The sequence below is a fragment of the Cupressus sempervirens genome, chromosome 10, assembly GCF_028749045.1.
Source record: "Cupressus sempervirens isolate cs-2001-9-10 chromosome 10, ASM2874904v1, whole genome shotgun sequence".
Classification (NCBI taxonomy): Eukaryota; Viridiplantae; Streptophyta; class Pinopsida; order Cupressales; family Cupressaceae; genus Cupressus; species Cupressus sempervirens.
In genome coordinates this window covers 20640061-20656983 of record NC_143127.1, presented here as the reverse complement: position 1 = coordinate 20656983, position 16923 = coordinate 20640061, and positions in this window count along the sequence as shown.

The following is a 16923-nucleotide window of genomic DNA, read 5'->3' as shown; positions in this document are numbered from 1 at the left end:
TGGAGTTAGAAAGTTTCAGAGATGAAGAACTGCTTCTCAACTTGAATCTTTGTCTTAGACATGATTAGAAGCAAGGAATTATGAATCATTAGAAACATTCATACCTTCTTCTCATTAAGAAAATGCATCAAAAACCCTTCCAAAACCTTATCACCTAGCCAAGAATTAATGTATAGCTCATATGATTCTCACACCAGGTTATCTTAAAGGGAGAATGAGAAGAAATGCCATCCTATGGGAAATATATACTCAAACTCAATGCATTGACACTTGACTTAACTTCAAACCCTAAAGAAAAATGATATGGCTAAAACTTGGGCAACAGACTAGAAGAATAGCAGTCAATAATCTTAAGATGCATAAAAACATATGAAGTTTCAAATGATGCATAGTGGAGGATATGTTCCTTAGATTTTCCTAATGATGTGGTTTAAAGGAATAAGTCTGATTTGAAGTTGCATGGAAGTTACACTTGTTTAACTAGAAGCAGTGCAAAAATAGAGCATTGGAAAATAGAGCTCTAATGATCTATCGCTATCTTTCACCTAAGAAGTAATGAACATGATGCATAGATAATAGTGAGAGAGGAAAATTTTGTGGTGACACCAAAGTGTGCGTAAGATGTGGTTTCACATGTGTAAATTTTTGTATACACTATGAGCTGATAGTGTTGTTACAATTGTGAATTAATTAAATATGTTATTTTAATTAATTGGGAAAGCCTCCAGGCTAACTTAAGGAATTATTATGAAGATATGGTATAAAGGAAATATTTTTTCTTGTTTGTAAAGAAAATTTGATTAAGAGGATCATGTGGAATGTGAAGTATTAGTGCATATTGAAAGGAGCAAGAATGCATGTAAGTGATCCAAGGGATCATTGGATGTGCAGTATGAGATCTAGTTACAAGATCTAAAGGAGCAGAAGTCTAGTTGATAGGATTGAGATAGAGGAAGTAAGTATATTTGAGTTCTATTATTCTGCAAGAAATAATACATAGATCATTTGGATAGTGTGTTCTTTGATCTTAACCTTGAAGCTATTTGGGCAGTGGATCCAGCTATCTTCCACAACTCCTAATAGGGTTGGAACACCTCCTAACATGGTTGGAATCTACTAATAGGGATTCAAAGCCTACAAATAGGGACTCATATGTACTAAATGTTGTAACAAAATCCTAACAGGGTCTACCCATTAACAAGGAATATTTATATTAGTACGTCATCTTGTGTATACCATCTCGAGCAAGGTTTTCCCTCTGATCAAGGGTTTCCATAGTTATCATATCTAGTGTTAATTATGTATGAGTATCTTGTTTTGGTTTCATTTTATATTTATCATGTGGTTAATTTTATTTACGATTAATATTTGTGATGATAGTTGGATAATTGATTCACAAACCCCCCCCCCCCCCCCCTCAATAATATCAGTGGACTATATATTCTAACATCTTTGTGTAGTCTACACACCATGTTTGTATTGTTTGGATCAACAAATCCTTCAAGTTGTTTAATGTAAACCTCCTCTTCCAGTATACCATTCATAAATTTTGACTTAACATCTTTTTGATAAACTTTGAATCCTTTATAAGTAGAATAAGAAAGTAGAGTTCTTACTCCTTCCAATCTTGCAACTAGGAAAAATGTCTCTCCATAGTCAATTCCCTCTTCTTGTGCATAACCTTTATAGACTAACCTTTCCTTATCCCTTGTTACATCACCATTCTTAACCAATATTTTTTATACACCCACTTGGTTCCATGTTTTGTTCTTCTCAATGTAATCAATTTCTTCTTTCATTGCTTGACTCTAGCCTTCATTCACTAATGCATCCTTCACTGATTTAGGTTCATGAATTCTTAATAAACATGTCACATTCCTATATGCAAGAAATTTTTGCCTTGCTCTTCATACACACTTCAATATGATCATATTGCCTTCTATCTAGATTAATTATGTTATTGTTCTCATAATGAGAAGCTAGCAACCAAAACTCTAGAATGAAGGATTTAATTAAGCTATATGAGAATGAAAATCAATCTATATGAAATCCATATATTAAGATAAGAAATAAAGAGAACATATTATTCTAAAAGATGCATTTTAATGCTAGAATGATATTGTAAGGCAATGAAAATAACAAGCTATCAATATTATGAGAAAATGAGCATACAATCTAGCATAAATTCGATACTCTCAATTTGCAAACCTCTATAATGAGGAATTGAAGGCTTCTTAAATAGAATTCTAGAAATCAATCAACAGTCAAGATCAAGTAGAATAGACAATTAAGATTAGAAATGAGATTCAATTACAGTGGAAACTTCCTTGTGCAGATGGAGTTAACTGATTCAAACCTAAGTGTCATGGAGAGTTAACTAATTATCTTCTAGGTATGAGAAGGAGTTAAATGAATAAATTCCATACCCAATTCCAGTTCACTCAAAGTTTCCATTTCTAAACTAAAGAGAGAATTTGGAGAGTATATTTAATTTAATAAAATAGAATATGACCTCATAAATGAATAATTTTAATTAATTAAATAATTAAATTCAATAAATTAAAATGAGGATATATCTTATTAAATTAAATAAATTGAATCCCCTTGTACATTAGCTAAAAGATCATCTTAATTTAATTAAAGTATGAAGACTTATAATTAAATTAAGCTTAATTAAAAGGTATAGTATAGCTCATTTGAGTCAATACTTAGGAATTAAATAGAGTGCAATTAATATAGATTAGGGTTTTCTTCATTTGACACTTAGGTAAAGTATTGATTATCAGAATCAAAATTGCCTAGTAAAATAGGACTTAGGATTGACTGAATAGACCAGAATTGGTTTAGCATGGCAATGTGCCAATTTTGGGGTATTACATTTGCCCCTCTTTGAATGAATGTGTGAGTGGTATGTTTGATTCAAAGAAATTAGAAGTATGAATTATAGATGAAGAAATGAAATTGGTTCCAAAATTCATGATACAAAGATCAATTGATAAGCTTTTTAAGGTTATCTCCAGAATGAAGCTTAACCCTAGGTGATCTAGATAGAACACCTACATACTAATATTTGATGAGATTGATGACATGGAGACCAATTGATAAGATTTTTAAATTTATCTCCAGAACAAATCTTAACCTTAGGGAATCCAGATAGAACACCTAGATACCAAAATTGATAGAATAAAGATTGTCAAACTTTATAGAATTGTTCCTAGAATGAGACTCAATTCTTAGGACTCAAACTTTAGGCTGTCCTGATACCTGTTCATTAGAAGATGACAAGATTAATCATGATTCATATAATTATCCCTAGAATGAGGCTTAATCCTCAAGAGTCAGGGTTAGACTATCTTGATACCTATCCATTGAATAGTGATCAAAAGAAAGAACTTAGAATTATCCCTAGAATGAGGCTTAATTCTTAGCACAAGTTTAGGATTATCTATAGAAGGAAGCTTAACCCTTAGGAAAAATTTGAAATTATCTCTAGAATGGAGCTTAATCCCCAAGAGTACAGATAGAACACCTGAATACTAGTCCATGAAAGAGATAAAAAGACCTATCATGAGTCATAGAATCATCCCCAAAATGAGGGTTGATCCTCAGGAGTCAGGGTTAGACTGTCCCAATACCTGTTAATCAAAGTCTAACAAGAACTTTTATAAGATTGATCAACTAATAAAAAGATAAGATAGATGACATAGATGCCAAGTAGAGTGGAACAAGATGCCCCAAGTGATGAGATGCCTTGAGTGATGAGGACATAAGATTCAAGTTGAATTGAAGCCAGTTTTGAAACATTCAATGATGTAATCATCTTGCCCACTCAGAAGTGAAATTGAAAGATGACACAATAGAATAGTGATGTAGAGTAGTATACTGAAAGATAATGAAGAAATCTAAGGTTCAGAAAGTGTAGAACAGATCATAACAATCTAAAGAAAATTTGGAGTTGATTCAAAGTGATTTTGAGGTCTAAGAGACCAAGTTTGACCAAAGTTTAACTAGAGTTGGATTTTTCTAGAAATATTAGAAAATTTGAAGAAAATGTGATTTCCAAGGATTCTAAGATTCACAAAGTATCAAAAAAATTGGACTGCACAAGCGCTCGATCGTGTCAATCCCAAAATTTTAAAATGCAATTTTGAGAAGTTAAACTGTGTCATATTTTGAATTTGATCCTAAAAATGGGTTCAAAGCAACCAAATTAGCGAAGGGGTGATTTTCATGCCAATCAGAGCACTTTGAAAAATTAGATCAAAACTTATATAAGGGCCCAAAGGCTCATTTTGAATTAATTTGTGCTTTTGTCTTTTGTGAAGAAGAGAGCTCTGAGGAGAGAGATGGTGGTCCCCATGTGTTCACATTGATTCGAGCGCTCTAGATGACATAGTCGACTAGTGGACTACAGACCTCCAGTGAGTCATCATTAATCTTGCTATGTTTTTTTTTTTTTACACATTTTGAGTCATTTTAGCATGTTTTAGGGTGTTTTCAATTTTCCTATGTTAGTTTTCATGTAAGGATGTCATTCCTTACATGAAGCCAATATATTTTTTCGTGAAGAAGTACTAAGCTAGTACTTCTTTACCTGACTTTACAGGTATCCTCATGCAAAGGATACACATCTCTCGCACAAGAAACCCTAAATTAGGTTGCTATTTCCCTCATTTTTTTTTCACTTTTTGCATGAGAAAGTGTTTCCTTACACAAAGATATGAAAGCTCATGCAAGAACATGAATTCTCATGTGAAAATCTAGTGTATAGTTCAAACTTTAATGTTTAAAAACTGATTTTCGCATTGATATTTTGTATGTCTATTTCTTGTTTTCACCTATCTAAGAATGATCATGTGCATGTTGTTTTCATGTATATAGGTTAGCTTTCTCGATGTCAGATTCAAATCACATTACCTACCTTATGGAGCTTTGCTATGATAGTTGGATGATTTCATCATGGCACACATTGATATGCTTAGATTTATTTTTTTTAAAGAAAAAGTGGCAAGCCACTATACTATTTTATTAAAACTAATTCAATGAGATCAATTAGGAAAGAATCAATGAAGAAAACCCAGCATCATCCCTAATCTTAAAACATATTGTTATATCTTTGCTAGTTCCCTATTGCTAGTGAATCATGGCCTATTGACTGCACTAGTTGAGCATTTCCATTCAAAGATGAACACCTCCCATCTACCCTAGGGAGACATGATAGTTACTTTAGAGGACATCTATAGGATTCTTTGTATCTCATTCCATTGGCCATGAGTAGTATAGACAAAGTGCCATGGATAGATACAAAGGAACTGAGGGCCATCTTCCAAGAGGAACTTATCATGGTTAGAGCCATTAGCTAGGATGAGCTAGTGTATACCTATGGTCCCACCCATAGGTTGCCATCAGTATTGGCCATATTTATCAATTGCTTTATAATGTTAGAAAGATACTAGTACAATTTAGAGGTTGGATGGGGATGGATGTTTCGGTTGATGTTGGAGACACCAAACAAATATGGATGGGGTAAGTGCATGCTCACCCAGATGTTCCATGAGATGCATGAGATTGTATACCACAAGAGGAAGAGCATGGTCTTCGGTGTCTATGTTCTTCAAGTATGGGTGTGGGAGTATTTTCCTATTACTAGATCCATTTTTCATAAATGAGAGACAGCCCTTGGAGCCTTATGTATGTACATATCAAGGCCAACTAACCCAGATAGCTTTGGGGAAGACTGGGCAATGGAGAGATTGACTGGACAACCTAGTAGTAGTAGTATGGAGACCATGGAAGGACATTGAGGCATGGGACAATGCACAAGTGGAGCTAGGATACATGTTTTCTTCTTGACCATTGATTGGTCACTTAGTGTAGGTGGTCAAGAGATTCCCATTGACTCATGTGTGGTGATAGTATGGTCAACCCTAAGATATATCATAGGAGTATTTTTCATATGTATAGCTCACTATAGATCTAGATTATGGGTGGTTAGTGAGCTTAGACCTGGGCTAGTCGATGATTGAAGTGCATACCATAGTGGCGACCAAGTGGGACTACCTGCTAGTTATGGTAGATGGGGGGATGACACTAGCTTATTAGGCATATTTTGTGAGTCATCCTTTTCCTTGATTCATAGACCCAGTAGGGATGTAGCTAGTGTAGGCACCATAGCCACCATTATAGTAGCCACAACAAGAGAGAGTCACATAGAGAACTCATCAAGTGCCTATTCCTCCTTGACATATGGGGTTAGATCCAGATGTTGGTGGTAGTGGAATAGGACATAGGCACCCTCATAGTGAGATGGAACCTTTAGGTGTCATTGGAGGGGACACTTAGAGACCATGCAAGAGGCAAAGTAGCTAGTTGAGTAGCCAGAGTAGGGGCTAGGTGATGAAGAGATGTAGGATCAACCTGCTACAGGGACACATGGTGGAGATATCTTGGCACAAACCCAAGAGGCCCTAAGAAGATCCTATCAGCATGTGAGGATAGCATAGTGGTAGCTAGGAGAGCTATGTATACAGCTTGCAGTGTGAGACACCAAGATATCAAAGAAGGATTGAGAGATTTGCAGCTTATGAGAAAAGCTAGAGTGAGAGGCTCATAGCTTAGAGTAGTAGTAGGATGAGATTTGGCTATAGTCAAAGAGGGAAGCATACTACTATGTAGCATATGCTATGGTAGTACCAGAGGAGGTAGAGAAACTACCTATATTTTCATAGTATGCTAGAGAGTCAAGTAGTGCACAGCCTCCAGTGAAACTAGATATGCCTCCTCCTCCTCCTCTACCAACTGGAGAGGAGGGAGAGTGATAGAATTAGCTCATTTTGTTCCATTTTTTCTCTGGCTATGTATTGATTGGTGTGTTAGCACCATTTTGTATCATTTTGAGATCAACAATGCTCAAGTAGCATATAGTTTTGAACCAATGCACACTTGACTTCACACATATATATGAGATTTTTGATTCAAGTACCTTCACATGTGTCATATTTGTCTCTTTATAGTTTTTTGTACATGAGATATTTATGTTGTGCTAATGAATAAAAATTTGATATGATGTATGAATGTAGTGTAGATGAGATGAATTATGGAATTAATGTATGAAATGCAAAATGTGAATAAACTAACATCTCATGCAGTGTTCCATTTTTTTGATAATGATAGGTATCCCATGAAGATCGAGATGATAAACCAAAAAATTGAATGCTTGTGTAGTCATGAAGAAACATGATGTTTTGAAATAACCAACACTCCCTCATCACAAAGGATGCAACTAGATTAGTGATTGAACCATGTGCTTATGCAAATGTAGCCCTACGCTAGATGAAACCCTAGGTCTGGTTACCAAGCTTCAAAAATTATCATCACTAAGCATTTAAAAAAATCCTACATGTCATACAATTCCCACTAAAATTGCAATCATGGGAATATGAATAGGAAATATGCTCTAGTTTTGTTGAAATTAAATGTAATAATTTGAGGCACAAGAAGTAAGAATGAACTGAACATTTGTCCCTTTTAAGGTAGCAAGTTAACATAAGCATTAGAGCATAAATGCTAGGATGACCAGAATATATCCTACATGTAGACACACTAGACACATGAGAGATCCTTCTTATGCTAAGTAATCAAAAAGTATTCTATCCAAAATGACCCTTGTGTTCATAACCTGAGATAGAAGTGTTCTAGGTATACTTGCAGTGACCCATACATTCACTTAGTAGGATGAGTATCAGTATTTATTATAGCATAGAGAATTCAATCAAAAAAGAAAGGAAAAGAACCAACCTTAATAAGGAGTCCATATAAAATGAGTCGAGATACACACAACCATCCAATATGAGATAGAGGCTCTTATACTAGACACCCCTTTTATATGGATGCTTTAGATAATTGGAACTAAACCATCAAATAGAAAGAAAAGAAAAGATCATGCCCCTAATCCTCACTTCTCTAGTTGAAAGTGACTTCATCAAGTTTCTCAAAGAGATATGATAAAATGAAAGTGAAACAAACAAAGAAAAGATCAACACATCCCAAACAAGTTCACCATTTTGAGTTCATTTTTTTTGTTATAGGATTGATGTCAAGTATCAATGTTCAAAACATGTGTGAAAGAAAAATCTTCACTAGGGTGACAACAATAGATAGATGCAATTAGAACAACTGGTGACTGAAATCAAAGAGGAATTTTTAGTAAGAAGAACCTTAGTAGGAAACTAAGTTATAGTAGATAGACATAGTTAGGACAACAGGTGAGTGATACAAGAGAGATCTTCCATGAGAGGAATCTCAAAAGTGACACTGGCGATAGTAGGAAGATGCAGTTAGAATAACTAGTGATTGTCATGAAAGAGATCTTCTTTGAGTAGAATCTCAAAAGTGACACTAGTGATAGTAGGTATATGGAGTTAGAAAAATTGGTGATTGTCATGAAAGAGGTCTTCCATGAGAGGAATCTCAAGAGTGACACTAGCAAGAGTAGGCAGACATAGTTAGAACAACTCATGACTAATTTAAGAGAGATTCCTATGACACTATAGCGTGTTTCCCCTAAGTTATGATAAGATTCAATCCATGGATACATGAGCAAAAATAGTAAACTAAAGCAGGAAAGCAACTATACAGGAGCCAGAAGATGCACTGCAAGATGGAGCATTTGAAACAAGAGGTGCCTTTTTACCAAATTTTCACCTTCTTGGCAAAGATTCTTTTTTTTCTACCATCATGCCTATTTGCCAAGTTTTTATCAATGGAACTTTTTTTTTTTTCAATTTTTTGTATTTTTATTTTTTTGATATTTTTGTATTTTTTTATTTTTCAAATGTTTTTGGTATTACCAAGGTACCTATTTTTAGGTTGTCACCAAGATAGTGATTTTTTTTTCTTAGGACTTTTAAGTATATAAAGAGAGCCTTTGGAATTAGATTAGCTATAGAACCACTTTAGGTGGAGGGTGTTGATGGGCTCCTTGAGAATCTCTCTCTTGGCTATTGAAAGTTGGTAAGCACCAATTCCAAACACTGTAGTAACTATGTATGCACCAAGTTAGTTGGGTTCAAAATTCCCTTTTTGTACCCATTTTTGTTGATTCTTAAGGTTTTCTCTCAAAATAAGATCACCCAGTTGGAAATCACATGGTTTAACTTTCTTATTGTAGCTTCTAGACATATGCTACTAACAAGCTCAAAGATGATCACATGCCACTTGTTGACATTCATCTAACAATTCTAGATCTTGAGGCCAAGATATTCTATAGTCCTCATCAGTAATGAGACCCTTCATAGAGATTCTCAAAGTAATCTCAACCGCAATTGGAAGCACAACATCTGCTCCATATTCCAAAGCAAAGGGCATTGTACCTGTTGGAGTTCTACTACTTGTTCTGTAAGTCCATAAAGCCATATTAATATGAAGGTTATGGTCCTTTCTAGATTTGTTAACTATGTGATGTAAAATCTTAAGGATCACCTTGTTGGATGCCTCCACTTAACCATTACCCTGGGGGTGATAAATAGAAGACCAATGTTGTGTGATTCTAAAATTTTTGCACAACTCCTTAAGATACTTGTTTTTGAACTATCCTCCATTGTCAATAATGATGGAGGAAGGTACACTATACCTACATATGATGTAGTTCATAATGAATAGAGCTACAATTTTAACATTTTCTATAGAGAGAGGGATTGCCTCTACCCAAAGTGAAGTAGTTTGTAAGCATAAGGATGAACTTGTGTCCATTTGAACAAGATGGGTAAATTTGGTCCACAAGATCAAAGGCCAATTGTTGGAATGGCCATAGTGTGATAGATGGAATCAGCTCTCTAGTTGGAGCATGAATTAGATTTTCATGAAGTTGGCATTATTTGTAGGACTTGGCATATTTGATTTCCTCTTGCTCCATATTCAACCAATAGTAACCAGTTCTAATAATTTTACAAGCTAGTATCAAGCCATTAGAGTTATATCTACAAATGCCCTTGTGTAGTTTTGATTAATGCTCATTTGGACTCATCAGGTTCTAGACACCTAAGGATTTTTCTATCAAGACCTCTCCTAAATAAGTTGTTAGCAATAATAACATACCATGAAGCATTGTGGATAAGGTGATGTTTTTCATTCTAAATTAGATTGGCTGGGATGGTTTGGTCATGCAAGTAAGAGTATATATGGTGGTAGCAAGATCAATCATGTCCCACAATCGAAGATATCATCCAAGAGTTAGGGGAGTTATAGGCATGGTAGAGTAACATTTCCACTAGAAACTCATGTCAAAGATCATTCTCTGGCATCTATAACATGGAAGCAAGAGTATCCATTGCATTAGCTACTTTGTTTTCAACCTGAGGAATTTTTTGAAAATTGATATGAGTAAAGTATTTATTTAGGTCATCCACTGTGCATTTATAAAGTATCAATTTCTCATCCTTTGTGTAGTACACATTATTGACTTGGTTGATTATGAGCTATGAATCACCAAAGATGTTTAATTCGTCAACTTTCAATTCAACTACAATCTTCATGCCATTAATGAAAGCTTCATATTTTGCAATATTGTTTGTACAAGGAAATAGAATCTTGTATGTCTTATGTATTGAATAACTCTCTAGTGTTATAAATAAGAGCCCAGCACTAGATCCCTATTGTATGAGGGAGTCGTCAAAGAACATCACCCAAGTTTGGTGCGTTAGCATTAGAACTAATTTATTGAGGAAGTCAATGTTTAGCGAAAGAAGACTTTGCATTGGTGCTTCTACTAATTGATTAATGATCACTTGTCCTTTGATAGAATTTCTTTCAACATATTGAATGTCAAATTCACTTAAGATCATGATCCACTTAGCTAACCTTCCTGGTAGAGTTGCCTTGCTGAGTAAGTATTTCAGTGGATCAATTTTAGCAACTAGTCACATAGTATGAGTGAGCATGTAGTGTCTCAACTTTTGGAAAGAAAAGACAACTACCAAGAAAGCCTTCTCAATGATATTGCAATTCATTTCATAAGAAATCAGTATGTGACTGAAATAGTAGATAGCTCTTTCCTTGTTATCATTGTCTTCTTGAGCTAGCAAAATACCAAGAGATGGCTTTATTGTTGAGATGTATAGAATAAGAGGCTTCCTATAGATAGGAGGCATCAAGATCAGTGGACTAGCAAGGTATTGCTTTATTTGTATTAGACTCTGATTTTAATCTTGGCTCTAGTTATATTTCACACCTTTATAGACAATCTTGGTAAAAGGTTGTGACCTATCTGCCAGCTATGATATGAATCTGCAAATGGATTGAAGTCTTCCTTGTAAGTTCCTCATCTAACTAATATTATGGGGTGGAGGCATGTCCATGATTACTTGAACTTTCTCTAGATCAACCTCAATTCCTTTTCCATAGATAAAGTAATCAAGTAATTTTCTACATGTTACACCAAATGCACATTTCTTGGAATTATGTCTCAGACTGAATCTCTCCATATGATCTAGGATGGGTCCCGAATCTTGAAGGTGAGTGTTGCATTTTATGCTCTTAACCAAGGTATCATTGACATAGTCCTCCATGGTCTTATACATCATATCATGGAAAATTGCAAAAACTACCCTCTGATATGTAACACCAGCATTTTTCAAAACAAATGGCATCATGTTCCAACAAAAGGTTCCCCATGCACAAGTGAAAGAAGTCTTTTCTTGATCTTCTAGTGCAATTTTGATCTAATTAGAATCAATAAATTCATCCATGAGTGAGTAAATTTCATATCTTTCTATCATATCAACTATTATATCAATGTTTGGGAGAGGAAAATCATCCTTTGGACATGCTAAGTTTAGATCTCAGAAATTTGTATAGACTTTGATAGTTTTTCATGCTTGGAGACTGGAACAATGTTTGATATCCATTTAGCATAATCAATAGTATGGATGAAATCATCTTTTAGAAGCTTTTCCAATTCAGATTTGACAAGTAATACAACATGAGGATGCATTTTTCTAAGTTTTTGTTTAACTAGTTTAACTCCTGGCACAATAAACCAATGATGAATTATGAGATCAGGATCTAATTCTGGCATGTCTAAGTATGTCCATACAAAATTTATCTTTTTCTCTTGGAAGAAGGAAATGAATTCCTCTTTTTCTTCAAAAGATAGCAACTGTGCAAGATGTATCTTGTGAGGCTATCCCTCTATTCCCAAGTTGACTGGCTATGTTGGTTCTATCAACACTGATGATCTTTCCTTAAAATGACTAGGAAGTGCATCAAATATCTCATCCATAGGCACCTCGGAGAGGTTTTCACCTTTGGATACATCTTTTATTTTTACTATTTTAGGTTCTAATACTACCACAATCTAGTTTTCACCATCACAAATTCCATTTCTTTTTTTAATTGTATGACTAAGATATTTGATGTCAACTTTAGTCATGTTGATGCTTTTTTCACTAGTGGAAGATGTTATAAGTTTGACAACATTTAAGTAACATGCAAGAGCATAGTCATTTTGGAATGTAGGGACTTTACTAGATGAATTGGAATTCTAGTATATGAGCTTAGTATAGGTGAGTGAAAGAGATGTGGTGGGTTTGATAGCATTCATAGTATAATAATCAAATGCATGGAAAAGAAATTGGAGACCTAGAGCAACTTCATCCACAGGTGTGTTTGAATATCTTTGAGTTCTACCATCATTAATCAAAGACTTGATCACACTATTTGAGTGAGACTCATTCAACCTAACCCTAGATAGTTCACCTATTTGAGAAAATTTTCATAGACATGAGCTTGATCTATATCTTTGTCTATAGTTACTTCTAAGATAGAGGTGAATTCATACTCTCAAGAATCTATCCTACATGGTGACAGATTGTAGAATTCACCAACAGTGATAGGGACAAATTCTCCTTCATCATCTAGATTTTTACAAAGTTACTCAATGACTAAAGCATGACTAGACTCTCCTTGTTCTTGATGGATATGGAAAGAATTAGTAGTGTCATCAGAAGAGTCACTATCACCATCCACAATGTTGACACATGGTACAAAGTCATCTGGTTCTATAAAGAATTTAGGAAGATAATTAGGAATTGGATAAGGATAAAGATCCTCATCCTCATGGTCATCTAACTTAGCTTGTGACTAATGGTCAAATGGGCTTCCAGGTTCTGGTATAAACTTGTTAATCCCTAGATGGAAGGGAAACTTCTTGAGGCCTAGATTGGATGTATCTTAAGACCTTCTAGCTATCACTTTGATGGGATCAATCAGACCCTATTGTTTAATCCAATAGGCCCATTCCCCTTATATCGAAAGTGTTTCATGAGTTTAAGACCTAAACCATACTTTTTAGGAGTAATTTCACAAGACTACTTTGTAAGGTCAGCTGGAGTTTCCTGTTTGTATTTCCATGTAGCAATGGCTCTATTTTGATCTTCCTCCTTGAGAGGTATAGTAGCTTTGAAAAAAGTACTATTTTACTTAGTTTGTGGTGTCAACACAAAAGATCTCTTTGCTTTAGATGGTCTCCCATAATGTTGGGGAGACTCAAGAAGAGATGTCAAAGATAGAACTAGTTTTATGTGATACTCACCCATCCCAATTTCTTTTAGCTTGAATGGCTACTTGATTATTTTTAGCTTATCATCATGATGGTCTGTAGATTCCCTATTAGTAGGTACAAATATTTTAGTAGATTTCATCATGTTACAAGTATAGCTAGTATTTGTAGGTATGGTGACTTTAGAGCCATGAAATGGAAGCTTTACACATTGATGGTATGTAGAGGGCACATCTCACATTTCATGTATCCATGGTCTCCCTAGCAGGATGTTGTATGCTAATGGGATATCAAGGACCTAACAAGTGACATCCCTTAATATAGGACCAACCAGGAGTGGCAACACAACAAGACCTAAAGATTTATGCTCAACTTCGTCATATGTCTTGTGGTTATCTTTTGACGAGGATCAATGGACACTTCAAAATAGCCCAATTGTCTAAGTAGAGTAGAAGAGACAATGTTTAAACCAATTCCATTATCAATGAGCATACAATAGACATGTTTCTAGTGTATCATGACTTCAATTTGTAGCAGTTGTTTATGTAGATGACTCAGTGAATTATCATCCTCCTAAGAGAAGGACATATAGTAAGGTGAGGTTAGTTCACCTACCATAGATTGGAACCTCTCAAGATCAAGATCTTGAGGTACATTTTCCTCAATGAGGGCTTTGTCAAGAATCTTCCTATGAGTAGGTGAGATTTAGAGCAATTCAAAGATAGTGATTTGAGCATTTGTCATTTGTAATTGATCAAGGATACTGTAGCTAGTAGCCACAGAAGATGTTGTAACTTTTGGTCATTTTCCAAATGGACTAGCAAGAGGTTTTTCTTTGTGTTTTTCTAACTCGAGCAGAAAGCGTAGGGCCTTTGAGTACTAACTTGGCATGGGAATGTGTAACAATGTTAGCACAAGATTATGATAGTTTGTTGTCAGATGTATTGGATGTATGACCCATTAAGAAAAATGGTGTCTTAGGTTTAGTTTTGTCTTGTTTTCCCTTGATGTTGATGATGTCACAATACTCAACATCTACCAGTTCAACCATGTGGACTATCTCATCGTCATCATTAGAGTACATATACTTGTTCTTGTTATTATATTTTTTCTTTGAGTTTTCTCCTTTTTTGTAGTGTGGGAATGGCTCCTTAAAAGCCTTGTGATACAAGTTCTTGTTATGACCATCCACAACAATATCACCATTGTCAATTAGGTCTTGGACTTTGTGATGCAAGTTGACGCAATTATTGGTTTTTTGACCTTTATTCTAGTGGTATTTGCAAAATGTAGTTTCATTCCACCATGAAGGTCATGGTTGTGGATCATAAGGATGAGATTTATCCAATGGAGAGATGAGCTTGATTTGTAGCAAGGTCTTATAAACCACATCCAAACATTCACCAAGAGGTGTATATTCTTATTTTGGGCATGTAACCCAAGATGAGTTCTTTAGTTTTTTTCCAAATGTCTTGTTATCAGAAGGAGGTTTATCAACATTCTTAGATGCTTTGAGACTACCTGTAAGATTGAATGCTACCTTAGTAACTTTAGGAGTAACGTTGTCAATGACTCTATCATGCACCGCCTCTTGGTTCTTGTTCACATACTTTTATTTTTCCTTATTAGAGGTTAATCCTTGTTTGGTGTCCTTTTGAAGGGTTATTTCACCCTTTTTTACCATGAATTCCTCTACCCAGATAGCTTGTATGACCATGTCTTCAAAGGGGAGTGGAACTTGAAGTTGAACTTTATACCCAAAGTTAGGTAAAAGATTATTAGTGAAGATGTCAAGTTTTTTCATTTCAAGAATCTTTCTAGAATATTTGATGTAAAGTTGTCTCCATTATCTTAAGGAATGTGAGGAAGGGTTTCCCAACTTTCTATTTAAGGTTATACGAGTCTTGTATGTTAGCTGGATGTTGTATGTTGTGGGAGTACAATTGAAAAAATAGGTTAGCAATCTCATCGAATGTTTTGATACTAGTAGGCAACCATGAAAACCATTCCATGGCTTGACCACCTATACTTCATGGGAATAGACACATGAGATATATCTAATTATGTATAAATTCCATTGACAAGGCACCAAATTCCCATAAATGATCTTGGAGATTAGAAGTTCCAAAGTATTTATTGTACTTAGGTAACTCAGCTCCTCTTGGAAATGAGGCATTTCTATACTCTTGTCAAAAGTAAATGCACAAAGAGTGTCTAAGGTGTATGTTTTTATATGTTTGTCTTTATAATGCATCATTTGGGCTAATTATTCTTGCATGAACTTTAGTTTTTTTTGCAACTTAGACATTCCAGTTTCCTCTTCAGGTGTAATGATTCTTTCAAAATTAAAGTGATGAGGTATCTTGGATCCCTCTTGAGGAAGTTTGAGAAAGTATTTCTCTTTATCTTCATTAAGAAGGATTTCCATGACTTTTTGGAATCATTTATCCTTATGACACCTTTTGACATCTTTAGGACATATTTCTTTGTTTTCCTCATTCTCATTAGTAAAAGGTTCTTTACATCTTTCATTCCTTTGGTGATCTTGTTCTCCACTATGTTCTCTATTTTTAGGTTCTTGATCAGTCACTTTAGGAATGTGATAAGTTTCAATGTATGTTGATTGAAAAGGTCATCTAAATAAAAATTTAGTTGTGTTTTTTGGAGATGCATGACCTTTTCTAGATTTAGGATCCTCTTGATATAAGGGATTCCTAGTTTGTTGTAAGTTTATGGAAAACATTCTCTGAATATGAGGTGATCTAATAGGTGAAGGATATCAAGAAGACTCCTCACTAGATGTACTAGATATAGACCATGTATAAGCTGAAAAGAAACCTTTGCCACAATTACAACTCCTAACTCTACCTTGTCTAAGTCTTTGGCGATAAAACAAATTTCCTCTTCTTGTTGCCATAGTCATAGACAAGGACCACATTAGAACATAGTCTCAAAAAAATGAGATAAGAGTGTTGTATACTTAGGCACGAGTCATCTAAGTAATGGCTAGAAAAACTAAGGATTATGACTATTGTGACACAAAGTATGAAAAACACAAAAGGAAAATAACATGATAATTGAGTGAGGAGACTAGTTTTCATGTAGATCACAAGTTGTCAACTAAGAAAGAAGTCATTGTTTGACATTGTTCGTAGATAGAGAAGTGATCAAGTGTTGCAGACACAAATCAGACTTGGAGCATAGATAACACTAACATAGCAGTTTGACAGTTTTAGGACAAGATCCCACACAAGGATACATAGAGAACCACATGAGAAAGTACAATAAAGTAGGTGAAGACTCAAAATAGAAAATTTTGACCAATTTTTTTGCATGATAATTTGCATAGAGTTGCATGAGGAGTTGAT